The sequence below is a fragment of the Helianthus annuus genome, chromosome 16 (genome assembly GCF_002127325.2).
Source record: "Helianthus annuus cultivar XRQ/B chromosome 16, HanXRQr2.0-SUNRISE, whole genome shotgun sequence".
NCBI classification, from domain to species: Eukaryota; Viridiplantae; Streptophyta; class Magnoliopsida; order Asterales; family Asteraceae; genus Helianthus; species Helianthus annuus.
The window spans coordinates 155,434,328-155,450,460 of NC_035448.2; the positions used below are offsets into that span (position 1 = coordinate 155,434,328).

The following is a 16,133-nucleotide window of genomic DNA, read 5'->3' on the forward strand; positions in this document are numbered from 1 at the left end:
TCATCAGTTTGTTGCCTAGACCATTTTGATATGGCTTCAGCAGTGCCTATCTTAGCATCCACCAACTCCCTTTTCTTTCTTTTATACTCAGCAGTGAGATCAGCAATGAGTCTTTTGTACTTACTCCAGTTTGGAGCAGTTTTCTTCTTTGAGGGATCATTTTTGATTCTTTGGATCCTTTCAGCCTCATGCTTTGTTGATACAACAAACACGAGACCAAAGATGGTAGCTGAGTCGGTTAGGCAAAAAGGTTGAAGGGTTAAACCTTGCCTAACGCAGGTCGCGGGGTCCCCCAACGTTTGCAAACGTGGAAGGAGGTTCACTAGTATGTAATTGTTGTTTACTGAGAGTTCTTTCTCCGAGACGTGCTCCAATCCAGAAGTGAAAGCAAACAGAATGTGTGTGGTGGATGTGATAAGAAGTAACTTGAGAGTGAGCAAGTACTCCACGAATGACCAGAAATGAGGGAATCTCAACTGATCGAAGAATGTCTTTTAGGGTGAATGAGCTGTCTTCTTATAGGGGAAGACATCTCCTCAAATGGTATGTACAAGACTAGTAGAACCTGTTTGCAGTGGAGGTTTCCCCTTTTGGGGTTGAAGGCTTTTGTCCCCTGGATAATAGCATGTATTGTTCAGATCTGCTTTGCTTTTGCGAGCGTGGGTTGGTGAAGTGAGCTCGGATGTGATTGATTACTGTTCCCTCCTCGCTTTTCCCATTTCACAGCTTTTCAACCATTGAACCATTTAACCCTTTAAGCACTTGCATGTTTAGTCACTTTATTTAGTCTTGGGCTACCCCCGTCATCAGCCCCCCAAGTCAGAGGCTTTTGGGTAGTATACTCAAAGACTTCTGACTTTTATGCATGCGTGTTATTGCTTGAAGGTTTCAATGGCTCGTTGCTTGATGGGTTGAAAGGTTGAAGGCAGTTAATATTTGAATTTGAATTTTAAATGATTGACAGTTGATTTGATTGATGTATGGCAGTAGATAGGGTGGTGGTTTTGCAGAAGACTTTAATTACTTTATTGCCCCTATATTAATTCGTTTTATATTTTTCTTTGCTGCCGTTTCATTTTGCATCAAGTGTTTCCTGCAAATCTTTCCCCTTTTCTTTCAAGGTTAGTGTTTGTTCATCCTTTGCTTTACTTTTGTTTCATAATTTTCTTGCAAAAATGGGTGCCCTTAAGGATTTAGCGAGATCCTTTTCCCGGTTAACCCAAGAGGAAGTAGAGTTGTTTTGTAAAGATTATGGCATTGGGGCTGAATTTACACCTACTGCTCCTGCGTGTGACGCTTCGATTGATAAATGTCCTGCTGGTTTCATCGCCCTTTATTGCCGTCACTTTCAATTTACAAACCTTCGCTATCCGTTTTCTCTGTTTGTTTTGAATTTGTTAGAGTATTACCGGGTTTCCTTTGGCCAGATTCATCCGAAGGGCATGGCTAGGGTTTTACACTTCGAGGTTTTGTGCCGTGCCCTCGGATATGATCCCTCTTTGTTGTTATTCCGTCGCTTTTTCCGACTCGCCAAGAATGGCGATTGGTTTACTTTTGAAGCGTCTAAGGTTGATTCTGGCCTTATTTCATCGATGGTTACCACGCTTGGAACTTAGAAGAATCGTTTTTTCTGGGTTTCGGACACTATTGTTCCGTTTAAAACTGTGTGGCGTCACCCGGACGCTGTTCTCAATGAACCGGAACCCCTTGAGTCTGATTTAAACGATGCTTTTCTGCAATGTATTCGTAAATGCCCTGCGAGGGTTCGTCCCTTTCCTGAGCATTTGCTGGTTCTATTAGGGGTTAGTAAGTTGTGGGAAAAAGCCGACCGGGATCCGGTTCTGATGAGAGATGGCACGGGTATGCATTTTTGTTTTTGTTTTTCTTTTATTTTTCAAATTTTTGTCTCATGTTTTGTCCGTTTGTTCTTTTCAGTTATGTCTGCCTTGGATTTCATCAAGAGTGATGACACTTCGGACGTTGTGTTTGAGGATGCTCCATCTATTTCGGGTGAGAATGTTGTTGTTAGGACTGTTGAGAAAAGGTTTGAGAGTGGTGGTTATGTTAGTGTGTCGACTGTGAAAGGTTTCTCTAAGCCTCTTGCTCCCAAGGCTTCAACTCGACGATCTACTCGTCGTTTGAAAGCTGCCCCTCAATCCACCTCTACTGAACCGGTGGAATTGAGTGATGATATCGAAGAGTCTGAGGACCAAGGTGTTGAGGCGGGTTCCGAAAGGGAAGGGAAGTTAGTTGTTCGTGACAAAAAGGATTCGGCCAGGAAGGTTGCTGCTACACCTGTTCAAGGTTCTTCGAGTATGGACGTTGAAGGGTTGAATCCTAATGCCGTTTATGTGCAAAGCTGGTCGGTGAAGGTTGATGATAGCTTTAAAGATGCTTCTGTCTGTGAAGAGGCCCTTAGTCATATTGCTCCTACTTCGGTTCATAAGACTATCTCTGAGATGGACGATGATGTGATGCTATCCCGGATGATTCTTAGTACTTGCAACCTTGCAGCCATGCTTCCTCAGGGGGTTGCTCGTTTTCGCCAAAGGATGCGAGAGTATGAAGACTTTTCTAAAAAGAAAGATAAAATGAAGTCTTCAATGGCGTCAATGAGAAAGGAGATCAGCAGCTTTGCTGAGAAGGAGGAGGCTTGGTCTAAGAAGGTTGAAGGCTTATCCATGCAGCATGAAATTGAAATGACTGACTTTAAGAAGAACTTCGAGGCTGATCGGTTGAAGCTAAAAGCAGACAGGGAGGCTTTGTCTGTTGCTCAGAAAGCCTTTGATGAGGAGAAAAAGAGTTTGAAGGCTTCAGTGTCTCGTGCCACTAGCGATAACCAGTGGTTGATTGAGCAGGGTTTTCAACAGGTTGTCACTTACCTACTTCACTCTACTGAGTTTAACTCTGCTCTTGGTGAAGTGTATACAAAATTGCTCAACTTGGGAAAACACCAAGGTCTTGTTGCTGGTTATAAACTGCATGAAGCTAGGCATGCTCTGGAAAAGTCTCCCTTATTTCGCCCGGATTCTTCTGATGTATTCAAGAGCTCAGTTGAACAAATGGAGAGGCTAACCTATCCCTATGTTCATCAGGTTTCCTCTTGCTTTGGTAAGCCTTTATCTGTTTTACAGGAAATGAAACCTGAGGGTCTGAATGAAAAGGTGTGTGCTGAGGTTTTGGGCTCCCTCTCCAAGAAGAGATCTTATTCCGAAGATAGTGATGATACCCTTTCCAGTCTGCCTGATGCTTCAAAGGATGTTGGTTTAGAGACCTCCGCGGTTGGTGGTGGTGATGGCGCTAAGGCCAAGAAGTCTAAGAAAGCCAAGAAGTCCAAAGCTGAAGGTTCCAAGCCTTCTGCCATCTGACATTTATTCGTAGCTTTCTTAGCAAAACACTTTATGTCTGTAATGTTTTAAACAATATTAGGTTTTCAGGAACCCTTAAGGTTCCTGTTGGTGGTTTGTTGGGCCTGTATGGCCATTTGAACAATAGTTTCTCTTGCAAGTTACTAGAACTTGCTTTAACTCTTTTCTGAAGGTCTCTTATGACCTTCCTAGTTATGGTATGATGGTTATTATGTTACTTGTGTTATGTTTGTTTACTTGCTTTGCTTGATTTGTTCAGTAGGCTCTTAACCCTTCGAGCCTTTTGGTTAGCTGCTTTTGGGTTGAAGCCTTCGACGTTTCGAGCTTATTATCTGGGTGGCTTGAAGCCTTGATAGCTTTTGGTTTGGTTTGCATGTTTTATTGGTGGGCCTGCTTATTTTCCCTTTGTCAATTATCATTTTTTCTTAGCCTTGTCTTTTGTTGAGTTTACTTTGTCTTTTGTTTTTTACACTTTAAAGGGTTCAGTGCTGCAGACACTTAGCCTTAGTGTTTATGAACAAGAAGACGTAGTATCTATCCTTTTCATTATTATTTTTTTTTGTGATTTACTTGATTTCGTAAGCCTATTTGTTGATTGTAATTCTAAGACTTAAGGAACGATTGGTGTAGGCTGTTCAAACCTGCCTATGAGACATTGTTATTTTCGCTTAATAAGTCTCATGGAGTTGTATTGATTTAGGAACTCACCCCTTATATAGGTTCATTCAACCCTTGAACCTATTGAGCGATATGGCCTGGGAGCTCATCCCCTTACATGGCCCTTGCCATGGAGTTTTTTGCTAGGTTCTCAACCTGATATTAGGATAGAAAGACAAGTTTGATAAATCAACTTCATTCATTCAAGCAGTACCTGCTTTTTACAAAAGGTTTTCATTTTGATACAAACCAAACTTTTTTGTCTAAACATAGAATTTTCTCAGGGTTTTTCCGTTCCAATGTCTTGGAAGCCTTTTGCCTTCTGAGTCTGCTAGCTTGTAGGATCCGCCCTTGTGTGCTTCGAGGATGGTATATGGACCTTCCCATTTTGGGCCCAGCTTCTCTTGATTTTCCTTTTTGCTAGCTTCGTTGTTTCTGAGGACTAGATCCCCTGGTTTGAATCGTTCATTCTTAACCTTCTTGTTGTAGTAGGCTTCCATCTTTTGTTTGTATTTGGCTTCTTGTATTGCCGCTTGATCTCGGGCTTCCTCTAGGAGTTGTAAATTCAACATGGTCTCTTGTTGATTTACTTCGGGATCCATGTTGACAATTCGTTGGGTTACAACTCCTATTTCAGCAGGGATTACGGCCTCGGATCCAAATACCAAGCTGTAAGGTGTTTTCTTGTGACTTGCTTTTTTGGTTGTTCTAATTGCCCATAAAACGCTAGGCAATTCTTCGAGCCAATTGCTTTCATATCTTCCCAATCTTGTTTTGATGCCTTCCACAATGCTTCTGTTGGTACTTTCGACCTGGCCGTTTGACTGCGGGTAAGCCACTGAGCTAAAGATCTGGTTGATCCTGTATTCCTTGCACCAAAGGCTGAAAGGTTTCTCGGCAAATTGCTTTCCATTATCGGTGACAATTACCCCCGGCAACCCATAGCGGCAGATGATATTTTCCCAAACGAAGTCTATGACTTGTTTTCCTGTGATCTTGGCAAGGGGTTTAACCTCTGGCCACTTGCTGAAGTAGTCGATTGCTACCAATAAGAACTTTACTCCCCCTTTTCTTGGAGGGAATGGCCCAACAATGTCCATTCCCCATTTATGGAATGGCCATGCCGAGGTTATTGGAACAAGGTCATGTTTGGGACTTCTTGGAATTGGGGCATGAATTTGACAGGCATCACATTTCTTCAATTGTTCAACGGTGTCACGATGCATCGACGGCCAAAAATATCCAAGGTTCATGAGCTTTGCAACCACCGACCTAGCTCCAAAATGAGCTCCACATATTCCTTCATGTACTTCCTTAATCAAATACTTGCTTTGTTCGGGACCCACACATCTTAGCAAGGGTGCAAGGTAACCTTTTTTGTAGAGGGTTTCTCCTTGCAACACATATTGTCTTGCTTTGATTTTAACCCTTTCGGCTTCTATTTGATGATTGGGTAGTTCATTATCTTGGAGGAATTTTTTGGTTGATCAGTGACCACTTGTATAGGATGTGCTTGGAAGTATCTCCTAAGCCTTCTAGCTGTTTGAACCAGAGCTAGGGCAAGTTTTTCGAGGGGAGGGTATTTGGTTTCAGCTAATTTTAGAGTTTTGGAGAAAAAATAAACGGGTACCTGAGCCTTGTCTCTTTCAATGGTGAGAACTGCACTGATGGCTTCGTCGGCAATTGAAAGGTACACCGATATTACCTCCCCAGTTTCTGGTGCTGCAATATCTGGTAGGGAAGCTAAGTGCTGCTTCATTTGATTGAAAGCTTCTTCAGCTTCATCGGTCCATTTGAAATCCTTCTTGTCTGAGCAGTTCTTGAGCGTTTTGTAGAAGGGTAGAGATCTTTCGGCCAATTTTGAGGTAAAACGCTTCAAGGCTGCAAGCTTCCCATTTAAGCTTTCAACCTCCTTCTTGGTTCTTGGTGGTTTAGCTTCGAGGACGGCTTTTACTTTGTTAGGGTTGGCCTTGATGCTTTGCTTTCCGACGATGTGACCCAAGAATTTTCCTTCCTCGAATCCGAACGAGCATTTCTCCGGATTGAGTTCTGAGGTTCTTGAAAGTTTCTTGAATATCGTCAAGCATTTGGTGTTCCGTTTTGCTTTTAATCACCAAGTCATCAACGTACGCCTCCATGTTTTTGCCAATTTGGTTTTCGAAGGCCTTGTCAACGAGTCGCTGATAGGTGGCACCTGCATTTTTGAGGCCAAAAAGGCATCTTTTGATAACAAAAGATACCTTTGTCCGTGTGAAAACTTGTCTTTTCTTCATCCTCCTTCTTCATGAGGATTTGGTGATAACCTTTGTATGCATCAAGAAAGCATTTAAACGAATATCCTGTGAGGGAATCGACTTTGAGATCGATTTCCGGCATTGTGTAACAATCTTTGGGACAAGCTTTGTTAAGATCTTTAAAATCTATGCACATTCTCCAAGAGTTGTCGGGTTTCTTGACCATGACCGGGTTTGCAACCCATGATTGGTACTTGACTTCTCGGAGAATGCCGGCCGACACAAGTTTTTCAACCTCTTGGAAAGCTGCCAGGCTTCTTTCGGGTGCCAGGCTTCTTTTCTTTTGGACCACCGGTTTGACATCCGGTGGTATTCTTAACTCGTGTTCGGCAATGTTCCGGGGGATCCCAGTCATGTCTTCAGGACACCAAGCGAATACATCACTGTGATGTTTTAGCAGCTTTTCAAGGTATGAAAGGGTCTCCTGGGAAAGGTTTGGGTTGACCCTTATTCGTTGCTCAGGGTATTTAGGGTTTATGACCAACCCTTGCCTGTCTTCTTCATTGTTTGAGCTTTCACCCTCAATCATGTAAGCTTCCTACGAGGGTTGAAGGGTTGCTATCCCTCTTTCAGTAGGGAATTTGACTGTGCCATGGCCAACAGACACTGCCATGTAAAATGCACATTGTCCGGGCCTCCCTATGATTACGTCATAACTTGAGGGGATGTTGATAACCACAAAGGTTAATGATCGGGTTCTCTCTTTCGATCCTTCGCTGAAACGAACATCAAGGGTTAGCTGCCCCAGAGGCTTGAGGGTTATATCGGCGATACCTTTTATGGAGGTTCCGGAAGGTTGAAGCCTTGAACGTTCTTCATTGCTTAAACGGTTGAAGAACTTTTCGAACATGATTTCAGTGGCTGCCCCAGTATCTATGTATGCTTTACATGTTTGTAGTGTTCCCACGGTGGCTTCTACCACAAGGGGACTGGGAAGTGGATCCTTCCTCGTTGGGGGGAAACAGACACACTGAAGCTCCCAGGCTTCCAACCGCTGCTTCTTGTGAGGAACCTTTTCATCAGAGTATACCATATTGACTTCCTTTCCCTTGCCTTCAGCCATCTTGTCTCGAACTCCTTTTACCAAATGGGCGAGTTCTCCTGACTTAACAGCCTCTTCAATTCTCTTTTTTAGTTGGAAGCAATCGTTGGTGTGATGTCCATTTTCTTCATGAAACTCACAGAATTGCGTGGAGTTCTCATTTTTTCTGCTTTTGGGGAGAGGCCTGGGAGGTCTAAAGTTTTGTTTGACTTCTTCTGTTGCCAGGATTTCTTGAGGGGTTTTGGTGAGGGGAGTGAAACTCATGCCTTTGTCTCTGCTTGAAGGGTTCCGACCTTCAGCCCTTCGAGAGTCTGAACCCTTTGGGCGCCTGTCATAGGAGTTGAAGTTTCCCCTCTTTCTGGCTGGACTATTGCTTCGCCAGCCAGACCCTCTTTTCCTTTGTTCCTTGATGTCTACAGCTTCCTCTCCCCGAATGTGGGCTTCGGCCCTTTCAAGGGCTTCTTCCAAGGTTTTGGGCAGAGATTTGTTGAAATCTCGTGTGAGGTATTTAGAGGTTATGGCATTCATAAAGCCAGCCACTCTCATTTTCTCGTCAGCCCCTACATAGGTCAGACCTTCCTTCTTGTATCGTTCAATGAACGCTCGAAGACTTTCATCATCACGTTGTTTTATCTGGAAGATTACTGTTGCGTCCTTGACATATCGTCTTTGTTGGGAGAAGTTTGCCAGAAAACCCCTGCTGAGATCGTCAAAGCTTCGAATGCTTTGAGCAGGTAGGTCGTTGAACCAGATTCTGGCGGATCCAACAAGAGTCTGCATGAACATTAGGCAACATTCGGCATTTGACCATTTTTCTATTCGAGCAGCACCAGTGAAGATCTGGAGGTGGTCCTCGGGATCTTCAGTCCCATCATACGTTCTGATGTGGGTTGGCATCTTGATTTTTGATTGAAAATCATAATCGGCTATCTGCCTTGAGAAGCATGAAAGGTTGCTTGGCTTATAGGGTTTAGCCAAGTCCTCTTCAGGCCTTGTATCCACATTGTTACTATTGCCATGATTCCCCTGAGTGGCTAGCACTTGATTAATGAAGTGTTGCCACGGGAAGTTGGCCATCATCTGAGTCATCATATTGGGCATGAGGTGGAAGCCTTGAAGGCTTCCTGGACCAACTGAGCAGTTTATTGCAAGAGGGGTGCTAGTAACAGCACTTCGTGCTAAAGGGAGCACGGACAGAGCCTGCTCCCATGTGGTTGTTACAGAAGCTGGATAGCTTGTCACTGTGGACTGTAGGAGCTGGTCAAGTGTTAGCTCATGTCCCAGAGGAGCACCACTAGTAATTGGTTGGGAAGAGAGGATAGGATGTACCGTAGGATTTGTCATAGTGGATAGATAAGGGTGAGGGTTTGAAGGGTTGCTGGGACCAGCCTCACTTCTTGTGGTAAAAGGTGGTAGGGGTGGTCCGGGAGACAGCGTTGGCTCAGGTTCGTCATAATCTAAACGAATCCTTATGCCCTTTTCCCTTTCTTTACTCACATGTTGGTTAAGAAGTGACCTTAACTCGAGGAAATTATTAGCGACCCCCTCGGGGGTAAGTTCAACACGCGCCGGGGTGTCAGATACACCGACATTGGGAGATGGAGCCCCGGATCTGGATGGGGTTGGTGTGTTGAAGGTAAGGAACTCGGGTGTGCTCCCCGGAGTCGAGAAAGGTGTTGTTATAGTCGTATGAGCTTGGCCACCACCCGGGGTGGAAGTGTTAGGGATCTGGTTCACTTCTCCCGGAGATCCACTTTCTGACATGGTGACTTTGAGTGAAGAGAGCTACACTACTAGGTCTTTTTTGAGAAGAAATAGCGGCGTAGCCCCACGGTGGGCGCCAACTTGTTGATGCAACAAACACGAGACCAAAGATGGTAGCTGAGTCGGTTAGGCAAAAAGGTTGAAGGGTTCAACCTTGCCTAACGCAGGTCGCGGGGTCCCCCCACGTTTGCAAAACGTGGAAGGAGGTTCACTAGTATGTAATTGTTGTTTACTGAGAGTTCTTTCTCCGAGATGTGCTCGAATCCAGAAGTGAAAGCAAACAGAATGTGTGTGGTGGATGTGATAAGAAGTAACTTGAGAGTGAGCAAGTACTCCACGAATGACCAGAAATGAGGGAATCTCAACTGATCGAAGAATGTCTTTTAGGGTGAATGAGCTGTCTTCTTATAGGGGAAGACATCTCCTCAAATGGTATGTACAAGACTCGTAGAACCTGTTTGCAGTGGAGGGTTTCCCCTTTTGGGGTTGAAGGCTTTTGTCCCCTGGATAATAGCATGTATTGTTCAGACCTGCTTTGCTTTTGCGAGCGTGGGTTGGTGAAGTGAGCTCGGATGTGATTGATTACTGTTCCCTCCTCGCTTTTCCCATTTCACAGCTTTTCAACCATTGAACCGTTTAACCCTTTAAGCACTTGCATGTTTAGTCACTTTATTTAGTCTTGGGCTACCCCCGTCATCATGCTTCAAAGCTACTAAAGGCCATTCTTTAAGCTGGGATTCTTCAGCAGAATAGAACTTTTCTTTCATGATAAAGGCTAGAAGTTGATCTCTCAATCTCTTCTTTTGATCAACCTTTTCTTTGTCAAGCTCTTGTGCATATTCTTCCATCTGCTTAACCTTTGCAAGGTAGAACTCCAGTCTATTCGCAATGCCTTCTTCGCTTAGCCTTTCTTTCTCACTGTCAACCTTGGCTTTAACTTTAGCTTGCCTTGCCTTTATCTTGAGATAATCATTTATATCTTCTGGAGCTATATAGCCGATGAGTGAGGAGAATTTTCTTTTTGATGGGTCTGCTTCTGTGTAAAACTGCCTCATCTCATCTTTGATGGCTTCTAGTTCCAGTGGATACTTTGCAGCATTTGGATCATGACTACCTTCATCAGCAGTGATTGGCTTTCTTTTTCTTTTTAGGAGCTGTGGTTGTGATATAGGAAGAATTAGGGCAGTTGTGGATGTCTGACTAACAGTGGTTGAAACAACTGGTGTCTCAACTGCTGTTGTCATTACAACTACTGATGTATCAGTTGTTGTCTTCTGCTTTTGAGCAGGGGATGGAGAATGGGAAATGATATTTGAAGGTGGTGATGGTGGTGGTGGTGGTGACTCATCATCAGGAATGAAGACCCTTCTCCTTTTTGAAGAAGAGGCTGATGATGTTTTGGGTGGATCAGTGGTTTGAGATTGGATGGTAGTGGATTGTGATTGACTAACAGTGGTTGAAACAACTGGTGCTTCAATCACTGTTGTCACTACAGCAGATGTTGTAACATCTGCTGTCTTCTGCTTTATGGCAGGAGGCAGTGGTGGTGTGACTTTGGATGATGGTGGTCTGGTGGTTTTTGGTTTTGATGAGGATTTTTGTGTTGTAGACACAGGTGGTGGTGGAACAGTAGTTGTGATGGTGTGTGGTGAGGTGGTGTGTGTTGGAGGTGTGTGTGTTGATGAAATGGCAGCTGTTTGGCTACTTGCAGCAGTTTTTGAAACTACTGTAGTATCAGCTGTTGAAGACTTGGGTTTCTCAGGTTCAATGTGCATCCCATCTTCTATACCTTTCTTTTTCAACCTGTTTTTCTCCCCCTTTTTGGCATTATCTGCCAGGGGTGTATCCATGAAGAAAATGGCAGATGGAGCTTTCTCACTTTGAGCATTCTGTTGAATGCTGGCCTTTATAGCCTTGATATCAGCTTGAGTATCTTTGAATCGAGATTCAACCATGTTGGTCAACATTTGCACTTGAAGAGCATGCTTTTTAGCAGCCATTTGTTGTTGTTGTTCAAGCAGTGGTTGGAGGATGATACAGAGCTCATTTGCAGCAAATGCTTATGGAGCAGGTGCTTGAGCAGGAGGAGCAGATGATTGGGCTATTTGAGCTTGTAACAGCTGCTGCACCATATCTTTTATTTCTGCAACTGAAGATTCCAGGTTTTCAACTCTGGCCGTCAATTCATTATATCTTGAATCATCACCTGAATTAACAGGATCATCTGAATCCCCACCAGCAGTGGTTGTATCAATGTTTGACTTAGGAAATGAATCCCAAAAATCTTCCATTGATGCCCCTTGTTCTTGGTACTGGGGACTTCTTTCTTCAGCACTTGTTAGCCTTTGGAAAATACCAGTAGGTAAAACATACTCACTGGTGGCTTTCATTGGTGCTATGAAAGAAATTGCCTTCAAGGGAGTCTTACTAATGAAACAACTGTCCAACTGAAGATCTGTTGATCCATCAGTTGTAGTTGCTGCTCCACTTGAACTACCACCAAGAGTTACTTGTAACTCAAGGGGTGTAACCTCCTCAACTGTTGCTGGGATAGCAGAGGTATGCACATCAGACCCAGTCACTTGTGGAGGTATACTCTCAGTAATAGGTGATTGAGAGGAACTGGTTTGTGTCTGTGCCATATCAACTGCATGCAACAGGGGCATTATTGATTGTGGTAATATTATTGGTGAGGGTGTGGGGGTAGAAAGAGACATGTCCTTGGGATCAGGACTGTGGAAGATGGATCCGAGTGGATACAGAGCTTCATAATGTGGTGTCCCTGTGCTTACAACCTGACCCTTTTGTGAGGATGCAGGAGGAGTTTTAGGCTGGGGTTGAGATCTTTCTTCCAACTGCTGTGAGGAAGTAGCAGCATTGGTTTCTTGTGACTTTTGTGTTGTCACTGGCATTAACTCTGGGATCTCATCTTCCAGAGTTGCCTTTGGTGTGAGTTTGGTGGGTTTTCTGGATGGTTTTCTTTTGGTCTTTTTGGTGGCAGGTGTTGGTTTCAAAGCAGTGGGTGTGCTACTTTGATCACCTGGAGCAGTGGGCTCAACAGTGGTTGCTTCAGGGTCAGTGGCAGTTTCTAAAACCTGCTCTGCCTCTTTTGTTTTTAATTTTATTGGTGCCATCATTCTTGAGAAAGTTTCTTTTGTTAAAAAGTTTATTTTGAACTAGTGGGAAACCCGCGCGTTGCAGCGGAGTCGTTAATATGGGCCGAGAACATAATTCAAATGTAAAAACGTTAAAAAATCGTATATACATTGTGTGTGTATACATATAGTGGGAAACCCACGCGTTGCGGCGGGGTCAAAGTAAAGAACATATAGTCATGTTTAAAGAACATGAGTAAAAAGATCTAAAACTAATAATCCATATTGGTACAAAACTCGAAACAAAGATTAAAGTGAGAAGCAAGGTGATATTTCTAAAATTTTTTTGACAATACTAACCTCCCCTGCAAACAAACAGTATGGAGAAAATGTGTTACAAGTTTCGTTAATTTCTAGTAAATGAAACCATATAATATGATAAATGAATGATGACTAAATTACTTGTTAAACATGGTCTTCTCATCATATTTCTAAGTCCAAGATTTATAAGTCAACTATATCCCCTTTATTGCAACCTCCTGAAGCGGATCACCAACCTATAAGGAATGGCATCAATATATAAGCATACTTTATAAACAAGATGTCAAGCATTAATAAGTCAGCCATCAATCAAGTAGTGCACACACAAGCATATACATACATATACACACAATGAAGGGTGCTTAGGCTCAAACTTACTTTGTCACCCACTACATCCATTAGGCTGCAGTTCCTCCTTTTTTTGGGAAAAAGGTTTTTCCTGCGAAAAGAATATTTCCTGAATCGGGTCATATATTCATACAGGCATAAATGAAAACTCTACTAAAGAAGATTACCATTGTGCTATCCATGAATCCCGTAGTCTTTGAATCAAACCGACCACATTGGCAGAGTTTTGTAAAACCAACTCGTCCATAGCAGAAGAAGAAGCCATATCAGTGAGTGATTGATATAAGTGATTCCGAGAGACGCTTGAGCAGATTCATCATCGGTGTTATTACTTCATTTCTTTGCAACTGAAGCTATGATTCAGTAAAACAAAAAGAATAGTTATCATGTGGGGCAAAGAATGAGACTTCAATTCATTCAAACCATAAGGCCACTGCACCATTTAGATGTTCTGGTTAAAAATAAAAAAACTATAGCATCACAAAGAGCATAGAGTTTGTCCATAAGCTCATAGAATTGTTGTTTTCTTTGTAGGGGCATAACCAATGGTTGATGACCAGAAACTTGAGACTGAAACCAGGTGGCCTTAACAATTCAAATAGGTGGGAGAGAAAGGATTTGGGATTTGTAAGGTCACAATTGGAAATGGGTCATTGAACTGGTTGTTACTGAGGTCAAGTTCTGCGAGGGCATAAAGGATTTTAGCATTTGTGGGTAGTAGGATATGGACAAAATACCCCTTTCTAAACACACATTTGACACGACCCATAACCCTTTTGGGTCACACCAACAATATGTGCAACCAGAAGCAAATCTGATTGTTAATAGTTACATCACATCCTTTATTCAGCTTGAAATGGGAGTGGAACTATGGTATGCAGGCCATATGCAGGCAAATCTGTTTGCTCTTACGTTTCATATGATCAGAACACTCAAATGAGAGAACAAAAAAGCATGCTCCACTAATATGATTAATGAGGTGGGGGACAAGACTGCATTCAATCAAAAGCCCTAAATATACGTTGATTTTAGTGAGACCAGAATTATATTATTTGCAAAATTTGTCCCATTTTGATGGTTTCTTGTGAAAGTTAATAAAAACTAAAATTTATACCAACATAACAATCCAACAACCAAACAAGATTTTAAAAATAACACTTGTATACGCTATAGTACGTATAAACACAGATATGCTACGGGGGCTATTTGGATCAAAAATCAGTAACGACATGTGCTAAAAACGAGCATAAGCGCAACTGAGACATCTGGTCACAGTGGGTTACACCTTTTGTATTTGGGATGATTCGAATGACTCAACTTATGAGGAAAATAATAAATTACATTGATAGTTAATATAGTTACATGTCCGTGCAGGAGGCGAGTGCGAAGTCTAGAAAATGGTTAAGAAGTTAACAATTTTACATAATGAGAAACTATAATCAACAACCTAAAACTATGATTTCATGTTTAACTTCATTCTTTAAAGTAGTTCAAAAGAATAACAAGCAATAATAAAACGAACACTTAATTTGCATATAAATAAATAACTTATAAGAAAAAGAACACTTTATTTGTAAGATTGACCTATACACACAGGTTACCTAAAGTCACTAATCATAGGCAATCACAAACACACACCCTAAGGAAAAAATCAATAATACCACAAAATACCAAAATTAAGTAAAAAAATGCAAAGAAGAGGAGAGAATTGGCACCCGAGATACGCAAATTCTGTCACAGTTGTATTAAATTAATTAAGCAGTCGTGTGGAGGGAGACCAAAAAAATTGTAAACATAAAGATAAACAAAAATCAAACTTATCTTCCAACAAAATACCAAATCAAACTTTTTGTAAACCACTGTAAATCTCCCCGTCGCAAGCTTTGGGGGTATCACACGATCATCCTCGAGCATTCCCTATAACATAGTCACCAAAAACGTGTACATAAATGTGCTAATAACATATGACCCGCATTCTAAAAAGTTTAAAAAAATGTCTTAAATATGTAATTATGGAGATTTAAAAGGCAAGAAAGATGAAAGGCTTACAGAAGTTGATCTTCGGTGTATTTTGTATGCCATTCACATGTTTTAGACCAATGTTTGAATCCACAAAGATTGTACTGAGCAGTGTAAACAGAAGCTACAGCCAAGAGTGTTGGCACGAATTTGACCACCTCATATTCCACGAGGCAAAAATCCATCTAAAATTGACATTTGGTCGAGGTTTGAATCTGATTGAGCCGCCTTGAGATATCTTTTGGGAAAAACATATGGGGTTGGAACTCTAATGTGTGCAGCATTAGGTTTTCATGAAAAAAAAAAGCTAAAAAACATATTATTAGATATTAACAACATCAAAATTAACAAAAAAACATATCAAAACCCAAAATCAACAAAAAAACATATAAAAACCCAAACTCAACAAAAAACATAGAAAAGAGACTAAACGATCATGACCCATAATTTTATTCATCTAAAAAAGTCAACAATATAGCATGTGCAGCCAATATAACACTTACATATAGAGCAAGATGTAGGGGATGCATGATAAATAATAAATAAAACACAAATTGTGGCTTACATCCTAACTTCTCCTCTACTTCAGTGTGTATTAGAAGATCTCTTGTTTCTAGCCAACGCATAAAAGCAAACAGAGAGACCACCTGTTGTGCCTCGGTCTTCCTGTCACCATGATACCTATCAGCAAACAGAGTAAATATAACTGAAAAAAAAGCAAATACCAATACAAACCAATAAGTGAAATACATCTCGAAACTCTTTTAGTTACCTGTAGGCTATAATATTCTCCGAGTTAACTGAAAAAGCTCCTTCAGTACATCAATCTACGTCTTCTCCTTCTCTAGAACCTCTAATTGCAATAAAAAATGAGAATAAGACTTAACATATTTCAAAATTCAGATCTCAATAACAAATTTACCAATAATATTTCCCGAGCTGACTGAAAAAGCTCCTTCAGTACATCATTCTACGTCTTCGCCTTCTCTAGAACCTCTAATTGCAACAAAAAAAATAAGAATAGGCGTTAACATATTTCAAAATTCAGATTTGAATAACAAATTTCTTACATATCACCAATGTTCTTAATCAGCAATCCAAAATAACATAAAATTACTATATGTGTAATTCATATGCTTTCACATACTGATTTAGTTGGAGAAGTTGCAATGTTTTGCTAAGCGGATGGATGATTAAAACTAAAAATGGTTTATAAAAGGTAGCT

The 16,133-nt window shown here is 41.6% G+C and overlaps 1 long non-coding RNA gene across 1 annotated transcript; it reads right to left on the reverse strand.

Moving 5' to 3' along the window:
• Window positions 1-12,572: 12,572 nt before the first annotated feature.
• LOC118488156 lies at window positions 12,573-13,560 on the reverse strand. Its single transcript, XR_004884036.1, has 3 exons — window positions 13,057-13,560; window positions 12,920-12,980; window positions 12,573-12,777 (listed from the first exon to the last, which is right to left on the reverse strand). It is a non-coding gene; the product is annotated as an uncharacterized LOC118488156 (long non-coding RNA).
• Window positions 13,561-16,133: the final 2,573 nt, after the last annotated feature.